The sequence below is a fragment of the Cyprinus carpio genome, chromosome A3 (assembly GCF_018340385.1).
Source record: "Cyprinus carpio isolate SPL01 chromosome A3, ASM1834038v1, whole genome shotgun sequence".
NCBI lineage: Eukaryota > Metazoa > Chordata > Actinopteri > Cypriniformes > Cyprinidae > Cyprinus > Cyprinus carpio.
Genome location: NC_056574.1, coordinates 9,453,910 through 9,466,657, shown reverse-complemented (window position 1 = coordinate 9,466,657; position 12,748 = coordinate 9,453,910). Strand labels below are relative to the sequence as shown.

Genomic DNA, 12,748 nt, shown 5'->3' with positions numbered 1-12,748 from the left:
ACCCCCTTTAAAATTAGTCCCGTCCGAATATGTCACCTACAGCAGCAGCAGCGCGCCAGGCACGGTTCTGGTGTGTAAAGACACAGAAAACGCAACTGACACGCAACAGAAACGCCACGCAGCCAGTGTGTCACCGGCCTTACAGGGATGCATCACACAAACATGCCAAATATTAAAAACAAAAGGATTACAGTGTAAAAGAATATTATTGTGTAGGCTACATAAATATAAAAATGTAATGATGGATAGTCATTGCGTGTATTAGAATTAGGCTACCTATTTGCAATTCAGCCTACTACTTATAATGATGAATGAAATTGGCGAATTATTTGAACAATCATGCCAATACACACACATATATATTAACTGACTCATCGCACGGAGCTTTGGTGGATTCCTGCTTGTCCCGTAGATGATCTGCTCGCGCGCTTTAACTTCGCGCACGAGCAGATCGGTTCCCTTGAGAAGCATTCAGCTTTTCCGCCAACAAATTCCGCCATGTAAATAGCGATCCGTCCTGGCGCGAGCGCAGCTCGCTCTTAAAGGGAATGGGAGATGACACTCTGATTGGTGTATTCAACGTTATGCCCATTACTCATTAAGAGAATAGGGACAACCCATTCCAAAAATGCGCCCCGGCGCACGGACCGTTTTTCCGTCGTTAAAATAGCAAAAGAGGATTTGGACACGCCCTGAGTGCACCTGCGCCGTGCGCTTTACACTTTGCATTTAGATCGTTAAAATAGGGCCCTGTGTCTCAGTTTCTCATTGGACCCACTCACTACGGTAGCCGAGAAGGGCAAAACAGATTACAATTTTGAAGACAAAATAACAAGTTACAAACGCAAATGCAAATCTAAAAAACAAAATATCAATTCAGAAAACACAACACACATTTTCATTATAACAAATCAGAAAACACAATGACAAATTCAAAAACAAAACAACAAGTCGTAAAACACAACGACAAATCAGACAAACCGGAAGAGGTAGGTATAGTTTGAGACAGCGCCATTGGTTTGGGATTACTCACCACTCACTGGATGAGACATCTGTCAATCAAAGTATACAGAACTAATCAGCCGAAAAACAGCAAAGTTGTGGTAGAAAGTTCGGAGATGGTCTTAAAGTAGCTCGGTTTAAATGTATTGTATGAATTGCGCTTTCATCAATATTTTGTCAGCTCTGTTGGTGCAGATGGTTAAGTGTCTGCCCTTAGCATTTTGACGCGATCGACCCGGTTCGATCCCACCTTTTGCCAAACTTTTTTTTTCTTCTCCCTTTTCAAATCTCGTATCACATTGTAAAGGCATTTATTTTCAATAAAAATTAAGGAAATTATCAAAAAGGTGAAAATAAAGTATAGGGTAGGTTTAGGGTTTGTGTAGGTGTAGGGAGGGCTTTATTGTACCAATAAGGTGGCATCAATTTAATAATTTGAATTAAAATTATAATTTACACTCAATACGTTATTATTGCATACTGTTTTATAATGTAACGGGTGTATATTATCTAAAAAAATCATTATTATTTTGGGGAACTTTTATTTTGACGGGCGGATTGGTTTTCGGCGATGAGAGTCAGCGAGGAGAAGAAGAACGCGGGTGTATGTGTGACACACAGAAAAAGTGAGTGTTGTATTTGAGAAGCTCGTCCGATAAAGTGACTTAAACGAAAGTTAATCGGGGCTTAGATCGAATAAAGGACAACATCAAGTAATTTTTGTGAGCTGTGTCCCGCGTTTCGTAGTTTTTTTGTGAGTTTTGATCTGTGAATCGCATTGCGTTGGACTGCTGGAGCGACGCAGTAATGTTTGTGAAGGCTACAAGAACTGTGAGTGTATTTAAAGTACAAGTTCAGCTTGATTAGTGATGATTGAAGAGATTTTATTTTTTTTTCCCCCCACATTTTTGTTAAAGTTTTGGACTTCTTCCATCTTGAAACGCTCGTACAAACTAACGTTTCAGGAAGTTTGGTCACGCGCATTTTTGTGTTCGGCACGTGTTATCGCACGTGAGATGCAAATTGCTGTCTGCAGTTGGTGCTGAACATCGGGGGGGGGGGGGGGTTTCCAGAAGATTTGAGTTTAAGACTATTTTGTGTTACCCTGCCATCCAACGACATCTCAGTTTGACATCTCAGTGGTGTATCGCAGTTTAATACATCCCTGTTGGTTCATTTCATTTTTGATTCACCTCAGTTTGATTCATTCGCTTTCGACTCATTTTTGATTCATTTTTTTGTGGGACATTTCATTGAGCTTGAGTGACATTGCTACGAAATCTCAAGATAATTTCAACGCACGCTACGTCAAGACAACTCATCTCAATTCCTTATTTTTTTTTATATTTTTGATCCGAGGAACTTTGAACTGTGAGAGTTCGGTTGAATCACAGAACCTAAAGTGAACTGAGTGAGTACATAAAGGGACATTTCACGTGAGTGCTCTTCCAGATGTGAAATTGCATCGTATATATTGATGTTGTTTTTCTCCTCAAATGTGATTGTCTGATCATTCGAAGTTGATCATTTTGAAAACTTAAAATTCATCATAAGTGGTGTTTAGAAAAGTGTTTTTTTTATTTTATTTTGAAGTGGGGTTTATCTTTGTACAAGTAAAAAAGTTTAGAGTTTTTACATTGAAAGTGATTGGGTTGTACTGGGTTTGAAAGAAAACACAAAGACCATACATTTTTTTATTTATTTTATTTACTCTATTTTATTTTATTAACCCTTAATTAACACTTGATTACAAGAAAGAAGAAAAGACACAGATAATAAATATTGTTTAATTTTCATACTTACCTCATTGTATTTTTTGTTTAGAGCTGTCAAGGAGTAGGGGCGTCTCAGCTACTTTATTAGACCAGAGGAGGGAGGAGTATATTAGATTTTCTCACACCTTTTACTTTTACTTCAGGAAGCCAGTGACATTACTTAAGCTGAAGCCTACCCTCGTCGGTCTGTACATTCCAATAAAGTAGAACACAACATACATACAATTAGTGTGTAGTGAGACTAAAAGCACTGGAAGCGGAGACTAAGATCTTTTCGTTATTCAGTCTTCCGTGGCAGCACTAATACATCTTCCCCTACAAGACGGGTTAAATACTCGTTACATAAGTGGCGTCACGAACAGGATCCATACTTAGCCTAATTTTTGTGGTTGTTGTAGTATTCTGTCCCAGGTCTGTGAGCAAGAAGAAAAATGGCAGAACTGGAAGAACTGAAGAAGGAGTTTGCTGAAATGCAGAAGAGGTTAGCGGAGCAAGCTGGGGCATTGGATCATGCCAGAACGGAACAGCGAGAAGCCCTGTCACTGGCCAGAGCAGTAATGGAACAGCAAGCATCCACTCGTGCAACCCCAGCAACGATCTATATTCCAAGAGATCATAAGCTTACAGATTTCACTGGAACCACAAAACCTGGAGAAGGAAGAGGGTCTATGACCGCAAGGCCTCAGGAGCGCTCATTAGACCTGGTGACAGAGTATTGTTGCGTAACCACAAGTTTAGAGGACGTAACAAAATTCAAGATAAGTGGGAGTCTGTACCATATTTGGTAATGCAGCAAAATCATGCAGGTTTACCAGTCTTTACTGTACGTCCTGAGCAGGGAGGTTCCACAAAGGTCGTTCACAGAGATCAGTTGAGACACTGTACTTTCCCCTCACCCACAAGGCAGGTTACACATGCAAGAAGAGGAAAAGAATTGTCAGACTCAGACTCACAAGACATTGTTTACATTCCATATACTACACACTTACCAAAAACGTGCTTACCTGGGGAAGCTGAGGGTGGAGTGGTATGTGAAGAGGGTAATGTAGCTGGGAGTGAGAGAGTAGACACAGGTCAAGATGGGGAATCTGAAGACACTGATATTTCAGAGGCTGACACTAGTGGGGTACCTGATCTTAGACGTTCGAAGAGGGAAACCCAGGGTAGATTGCCTGTAAGGTATAAGGATGATTACATTCTGAAATAAGAGTCTAGAAAGTTCTGTAACTTTTAAGGTATTGGGAGAAAAAGTCATGTACAATGTGATGTCTTCCTAATATGTTTTTTTTTGTGTTTCAGAGATGAGCCTGCTGGAGATGTCGATGGCATGGCAGGGTTTAGCAGGGGGGAATGTAACGGGTGTATATTATCTAAAAAAATCATTATTATTTTGGGGGACTTTTATTTTGACGGGCGGATTGGTTTTCGGCGATGAGAGTCAGCGAGGAGAAGAAGAACGCGGGTGTATGTGTGACACACAGAAAAAGTGAGTGTTGTATTTGAGAAGCTCGTCCGATAAAGTGACTTAAACGAAAGTTAATCGGGGCTTAGATCGAATAAAGGACAACATCAAGTAATTTTTGTGAGCTGTGTCCCGCGTTTCGTAGTTTTTTTGTGAGTTTTGATCTGTGAATCGCATTGCGTTGGACTGCTGGAGTGACGCAGTAATGTTTGTGAAGGCTACAAGAACTGTGAGTGTATTTAACTTACAAGTTTAGCTTGATTAGTGACGATTGAAGAGATTTTATTTTTTTTCTTCCTCCACATTTTTGTTTAAGTTTTGGACTTTTTCCATCTTGATTGAGAAGCACTCGTACAAACTAACGTTTCAGGAAGTTTGGTCACGCGCATTTTTGTGTTCGGCACGTGTTATCGCACGTGAGATGCAAATTGCTGTCTGCAGTTGGTGCTGAACATCAGGGGGGGGGGTTTGGCTTCCAGAAGATTTGAGTTTAAGACTATTTTGTGTTACCCTGCCATCCAACGACATCTCAGTTTGACATCTCAGTGGTGTATCGCAGTTTAATACATCCCTGTTGGTTCATTTCATTTTTGATTCACCTCAGTTTGATTCATTCGCTTTCGACTCATTTTTGATTCATTTTTTTGTGGGACATTTCATTGAGCTTGAGTGACATTGCTACGAAATCTCAAGATAATTTCAACGCACGCTACGTCAAGACAACTCATCTCAATTCCTTATTTTTTTTATATTTTTGATCCGAGGAACTTTGAACTGTGAGAGTTCGGTTGAATCACAGAACCTAAAGTGAACTGAGTGAGTACATAAAGGGACATTTCACGTGAGTGCTCTTCCAGATGTGAAATTGCATCGTATATATTGATGTTGTTTTTCTCCTCAAATGTGATTGTCTGATCATTCGAAGTTGATCATTTTGAAAACTTAAAATTCATCATAAGTGGTGTTTAGAAAAGTGTTTTTTTTATTTTTATTTTGAAGTGGGGTTTATCTTTGTACAAGTAAAAAAGTTTAGAGTTTTTTACATTGAAAGTGATTGGGTTGTACTGGGTTTGAAAGAAAACACAAAGACCATACATTTTTTTATTTATTTTATTTACTCTATTTTATTTTATTAACCCTTAATTAACACTTGATTACAAGAAAGAAGAAAAGACACAGATAATAAATATTGTTTAATTTTCATACTTACCTCATTGTATTTTTTGTTTAGAGCTGTCAAGGAGTAGGGGCGTCTCAGCTACTTTATTAGACCAGAGGAGGGAGGAGTATATTAGATTTTCTCACACCTTTTACTTTTACTTCAGGAAGCCAGTGACATTACTTAAGCTGAAGCCTACCCTCGTCGGTCTGTACATTCCAATAAAGTAGAACACAACATACATACAATTAGTGTGTAGTGAGACTAAAAGCACTGGAAGCGGAGACTAAAATAACATCGTGGACATTTTCTTCCCTCCCAACACAAATACACCCACACAAACAATAAAATTTAAACACACATAACATAATGTACTGCAATACTGAAGTGCAGATAATTTCCACTATTTGCAACAAGTAGTATACATAGCAGAAAAGCCTGCTATTTTGACATAGTGTAAATAGGTATTTGCACTTAGTGTAAATAACATATTGCTAAAAAATACTGCTATTTTCACTTAGTGTAAATAAAATCCATTGTTAACACGAAATTTGAAAAGGGAGAAAAAAAAAGTTTGGCAAAAGGTGTGATTGAACCCGGGTCGGTCACGTCAAAATGCTAAGGGCAAACACTTAACCATCTGCACCACTGGAGCTGACAAAATACCAATGCAAAAATGCCAATAGGGCAGATAATTTGCACAAAGTGTAACTAGATATTTGGTATGTTTTATTGCATAGTAAGCACAATTCATACAATACATTTAACCCGAGCTACTTTAAGACCATCTCCGAACTTTCTACCACAACTGCTGTTTTTCAGCTGGTTATTTCTGTATAGTTTGATTGACAGATGTCTCGTCCAGTCAGTGGTGAGTAATCCTAAACCAATGGCGCTGTCTCAAACTATACCTACCTCTTCCGGTTTGACCGATTTGTCGTTGTGTTTTCTGACTTGTTTTGTTTTCGAATTTGTCATTGTGTTTTCTGATTTGTTATAATGTTTTCTGAATTGTTGTTGTGTTTTCTGAATTATTTTGTTTTTTAGATTTGTGTTTGTAATTTGTTTTTTTATTTTCATAATTGTAATCTGTTTTGCCCTTCTTGGCCACCGTAGGCCCATTGGGATCATGGCAAATCAAAAATATCTCTTTAAAAATACTCAAAGGCAATCAAACCACTGGCATCAGGTTCAGGTCTAATGTCAAAGTCCAAACATGATACCAGCTGAGAAGGCAAGAAGGCGTCTCGTTTCTTCAGCTGACCCTTCTTATCTAGAAAGTGTTGAAGGTTGAAGGTGTTTGGTTTCTTCCACTCATTCTCATCCCTCAGCACAGACGTCAGCAGCTGTAGAACACATGTCCCCTAGAATTCAGAAGTGATTTAAAAAAAATATCATTATTTAATTTAAACAATATATATATATATATATATATATATATATATATATATATATATATATATATATATATATATATATATTATATATATATATATATATATATATTGTTTAAATTAAATAATGATATGTTTTTTGAAATCACTTCTGAATCAGTTATTTGCCAAGGCAACATTTCAAATCTTAATTTAGTAAAGTTGAAGTACTAAAAAAATAAAATTAAAAATGAAATAAGAAATGAATAAAAAATCATAAAGACCTTTTAAAAAGGCAAATAAAATACGTGGGGAAGTCGTGGCCTAATGGTTAGAGAGTCTGACTCCCATATATATATATATATATATATATATATATATATATATATATATATTCTGTGTTATTTTAGTATCATTAAGATAATATTATAGTCTTTATTAATATTTTTAATCTGTCTTTACTTTTATATTTTACAGTTTTAGTTAACTATATAACTCTGGGTTATAATCACATTTTTAAGGCAACCTAATCAAAACTGACCTAGAAGTGATTTTCACAGAGAAACATTTGAACAATTGATATTGTTGAATAAAATTAGATATATTCAAAAATACTATGTACATTTTCTGCAAATTTACTGATCATTTTTGTAATTCAAATAAACAAACTGTACATCATGTTTTGGTAACAATATTATTTTTGTATTATTATTTTAGATGTGGTTTCTACAATGTTTTCTACAACTGCATGCTTGGGAAGTAAAAAAAAAATAAGAAAGTAAAGAACACAAACTTGAACAGACTGAGCCTTAAAAATTATCTAGAAATTATTTTTAAAAAACTGATGGGTTTAACTTAGCAATGTGTTGTAAAGAAAAAACAAATAATATATCACATAAGAAGGACTAACCTTCTTGATGAAACATCCATTGATGGTAACGTCACAGCTGGTCATATGAGGGAGACTCATGGGTACAATTTTAGCCAGTCTCTGAATTTCATGGATTACAGTGTTTGTACAGTATATGGAAAGTTCTTTCTGTCCTCTGAAACAGGTTCACGGCCAGCAAGTACCTGGGCAGTCTCCACCTAAACCCAATCTATGACCAGTGTGAGAACATATAAAGCACACAGAGTGTTAATATCAGTGAGATCTCTCATTATGATTTTTTTGGAATACTTTATTTTCAGCTTTTCAGTTTACAAAAACAAAAACAAAACAGAAGAACAAGTAGAATAAGAAAATAAAAAAAAATAAAAATATTTTCTAAAATTGGGTAATTGTAGTCCCCCTGACTGATAGTTCCATGTTAATTTCTCCAAAGATATCCTTGGTACCTTGTTGTTCCAAATTAACTGTCTTATATTTTTATTAAGAGTTTTGAAAAAGTTTTGGGGTAATGGAAGGTAATGGAATAGCCAATGATTGAAAAAGATACTGCATCTTGGTAGAATGTTCATTTTAATGCAATTAATTCTCCCGATCAAAGTGATGGGGAGACTAATCCATCTACGCAGATCTTCCTCAATTTTTTTAAGTATTTGACAATAATTCAATCTATAAAGATTTTTTAAGTTATTATCCACAACTATACCAAGATATTTTATTCCAGTTGGGGCCCATTTGAATGCGGATGCACCTTGATATGCATGATAATTAAATGTTGTTAAGGGGATTATTTCACTTCTATCATAGTTTACTTTGTATCCTGAAACAGTACTATAGGTATCTAATAAATCCTGTAATCGAGTGAGAGAGTGAGAAGGGTCTATCAAAGGCTTTTTCGGCGTCTAACGTCACAGCCATTGTGTGGTCTGGCCTTGATTTTGCTAAATGAATTATATTGAAAAATCGACTTAAGTTATTGGCAGATAGTCGTTTTTGGATGAAGTTTTGGATTAATTATTTTTGGTAATACCAGGCTAAGCCTATTTGCTAACACTTTAGAAATCAATTTATAATCTGAGTTCAGTAGTGAAATAGGCCTGTAAGAGGCACATTTTAGTGGATCTTTATCTTTTTTTAATATAACTGTAATTATAGCGGTCGTGAAGGATTCGGGAAGCCTATGCGTCTTAGATGAAAGGTTTATTACATCCATAATCAGTGGGGTGAGTAAATCTTTAAATTCCTTATAGAATTCAGGTGGGAAACCATCCTCTCCTGGGGATTTATTAGACTGAAGTGAATTGAGGGCTTTTATAATTTCTGCCTGCGTGAAGGGGAGGTCCAATTTTTTTTTATCTTCTTCACTAATTTTTTGTAGTTCGATTCTAGATAGAAAATTGTCTATATGGGTCAAATCTTTAACTCTGACTTGTACAAATTTGAATAAAAGTGGTTAAATGTATCATTAATTTCTGTTGGACTATACGAGATAGAGCCCGTTCAGTTTGAAAAGCTTTAATACTTCTAGCGTTTTCCTCTGCCTTCAGTTGCCAGGATAATATTTTATGTGCTTTCTCTCCCAATTCATAATACCTCTGTCTAGTTCTTAAAATGGCTCTTTTAATTTTGTAAGTGTCTAATGTGTTGTATTGGACTTTTTTCTGAACTAAGGATTGATACGTGTCAGAAGAACCATTTTTTTGATAATCTTTTTCTAGGAATAAGATTTCTTTTTGTAATTTGTCAGTATCTTCTATGTGTTGCTTTTTCAGGCCTTTTGTATAGGAGATTATTTGCCCTCTCAGATAGGCTTTCAGCGTATCCCATAAGATAAAGCTATCGGGAGAGGAAGCACAGTTTGTTTCACAAAACAACTTTTATGAATGTGCAAAAGTCAGTTCTTTGTAGGAGAGTGGGATTAAACGCCACCTATATGGTGTTTTGGGTTTATCTGGAAACAAAATGGACAAAGTCAGTGGCGAATGATCCAATAACGTTCTGGATAAATATTCAGAGTCTAATACTCTATGGAATAATTGGGTGGATAATAGGAATAAATCGATTCTAGTATGGGATTTATGAGGGCATGAATAAAAGGAATAATCCCGGGTCTGAGGGTGCATCCGCCTCCAAATGTCTATAAAATTTAGATCTTTCATATATGTTTGAGTGGTCTTGGCTGCTTTTGAATTTGAAATGGTCTTTGTTGATTTGTCCATTATAGGATCTAAGCAAAAGTTGAAGTCCCCTCCTATAAGTATATTTTGTTGTCCCCCTGCAGCCTTTAGAAACATATTTTGCATGAACAATTCATCATCATAATTAGGTGCATATAAATTTAGGAGTGACCATTGTTCTGAGAATATTCTACAACTAACAAAAACATAGCGTCCTGAGGAGTCAATATCAGTATCAAGTACTTCCAAAGGTGTATTTTTATTTATTAAGATGGCTACCCCTCTGGCTCTTGAATTGAATGAGGATGACACTACCTGCCCCACCCATTCTCTCTTTAATTTTTTATGTTCCTGCGCAGTGAGGTGAGTTTCTTGTAGGAAAACTAAATCTACTTTTAACTTTTTAAGATATGTCAAAACCCTTTTTCTTTTAATCGGCCCATTCGATCCTTTAACATTAAAACTGACAAATTTCAATACTCTATCCACTACGTTCTTTTCTATTTATGAGCTTTATTCGACCTCTCATAATATTACCATAAGCAGAGCATATGTAAGCTTGTAAGCAACAAATAAATGGAGCACCCAAACAAAAAAGAAAACTACCCCAAAAACAACCAATAGAACCCCCTAGTGCCATCTTCAAAAAGTGTGGCACACCTCCCTTCATCTAGAAAGGTCTTGTATCCGTGAACAACTAATCTAACTTAAATCTAAGGTCTTCTGCCCCCCAGGGGCTCTCCCCTATATAATATAGAATATTATATAAAACACTCTAACGTAGAACTGACCATAATAAGGTAACCATTCAAGTAGGTGAACATGGAACAATGTCGTAAAATTGTGGTGTCTTCAGTTTGCACAATGGCTAAGATTAAGAAGATGCATCAGGTTGCTTGTTTACACTTCTCTTCAGTTTTCAAGTGTTCTCTCTCACAAACGCTACCACTTCTCTTGGCGTTTTAAATGTTTTCTTTTTCCCATCTGAGAGCGTTACCCTCAGAGTAGCAGGATAAAGTAATGCAAACTTAATACCTTTGGACTTCAGCTCTTTTTTTACCCAATTATATTCCTTTCAGCGCTTCACCAAGTTGCACTCAGATCAGGAGAAAACATCACCGGTGAGTTCTCATACAATATGGGACGTTGCTTTCCCTAGATAATTTTGCTGCCGTACGAAGTATCTTCTCCCGATCCTGGTATTTCAGCAGGCGTATCAACACCACGGGTGGTCTTGGTGCGAGCGTTCGATGTGCCAATGACCCAATACCGTCGGAAGCCAATTGGCGAAAAAAGTGACCGGGTCACTCCCCTCACAGCCTTCACGCATGTTAAGAACGCGGATATTATTGCGTCTGCTGTAGTTCTCAAGTGACTCAATTTTCTCCATCAAATATTTATTGTCCTTAGTCAACTTGATCACTTGCGAATCCAGCTTGGCGACATGATCCTCCGCTGCCCCGATGCGATCTTCCTCTTCAGTGACGCGTGATGTCAGATTATCAAGCATAGACTTTAACCCCGATATGGATTCGTTAATCTATGCCGTTTTGGTATCCAGTTTGTTGGAAAGGACCAGGTTCCCACTTCGTATGTCTTGAAGTATAAGAGCGTCCACAGTAGGTTGTGCTTTTCCGTGCGCCATCTTGCTGATGCTAGCTTCTTGTTGTTGGTCTTCCTTTTCGCACGAAGAAGTATGTGCACTCGTCGAGTTAGTTTGCTTATTTCTAGATCTCAGATCCATTACGCGGTAGATAAATCAGAAAAAAAGAGTAGTTTTTCTTTTTTGAAGGGCTAAGAGTGTTTTAAGAATAAAGACTTGGAGAGCATCCAGGAACGCGTCCTTCTAGCTCAGCTGCATCACGTGACCCCATCTCTCATTATGATTTAAGACAAATATGATGAGAAATGTGTATTTTCCTAACCTCCCTCATTTCTGACCTCTTACATTATGTAATATGGCAATTAGCAACAAACACCAGACCCCAGCGCACCGTCGTGCCGGTCGTGTCTGTGCCAGCAGCAAAAAGGTTTGACACCGTAATGAGCAGATTCTGCTCGTGGAAATGTGATTCTTTTTCTCCAGATTCCTGCATGAAGCACAAACACACACTTCATCCTCAGGATGAGGCTAAAAGATCCAGTATCACGAAACATGCATATAAATGAATAGTCAAAAAATGAAAACCAAACACCAGCGGTGAAAGTTTAAGCTATTGCTGGCCAAAAATGAAGCATTAATTCCTATACCACTTTACTTGTATGTCCCTTGGACGTCGATATGAGGTTCAAAATTTGACCGTCGGGCTAAGGATTTTCTTGGACGTCTCTACAACGTGCAGAACAGAACAGGTTCAGGAAATCTACATAAATTTTTTTAAATATACATATAAACACAACAAAGCAATCCTTTGATTTCTGATTTAAATATCACATGTACCCTATACTCTTCTGAAACATTTAGGTGTTAAAATGATGTAATATATAAATGTTTAAAAACATTAAACATTTATATATATATATATATATATAATTACGTAATGTGACCATATAAAATCTTACTTATGGATTTATTTATGGTGTGGTTTGTGCTATTTTTCACTGGAGCATTGACAGAAACAGCAGTTTACATCTGTATTAGATCTATAAATTAAATATAGTTAATTAAAGTTAAATATATTAAAATATATTAAAGTTTAATAAATTTAAATAGATAATTAGATTGAAATATTTCCTTTTCAATAATAAATATTTAACACATAGATTTAAACTGGGTGAAATAGAGTGTATTTAAACGTGCGCTCGCCACTAGGGGCGTTAACATGATGTTATGTGAGTGAAGTAAACGTGAGGGGAAAAAAAAAAGACGTAAACGTGATGGCGCAAACAATCACGAAGACGAAAGATTAAT

General features: G+C 36.5%; 1 pseudogene; it reads right to left on the bottom strand.

The window, feature by feature from the left end:
- Positions 1 to 12,748, bottom strand: part of LOC109092647 — a 48,279-nt pseudogene that overhangs the window by 26,720 nt on the left and 8,811 nt on the right.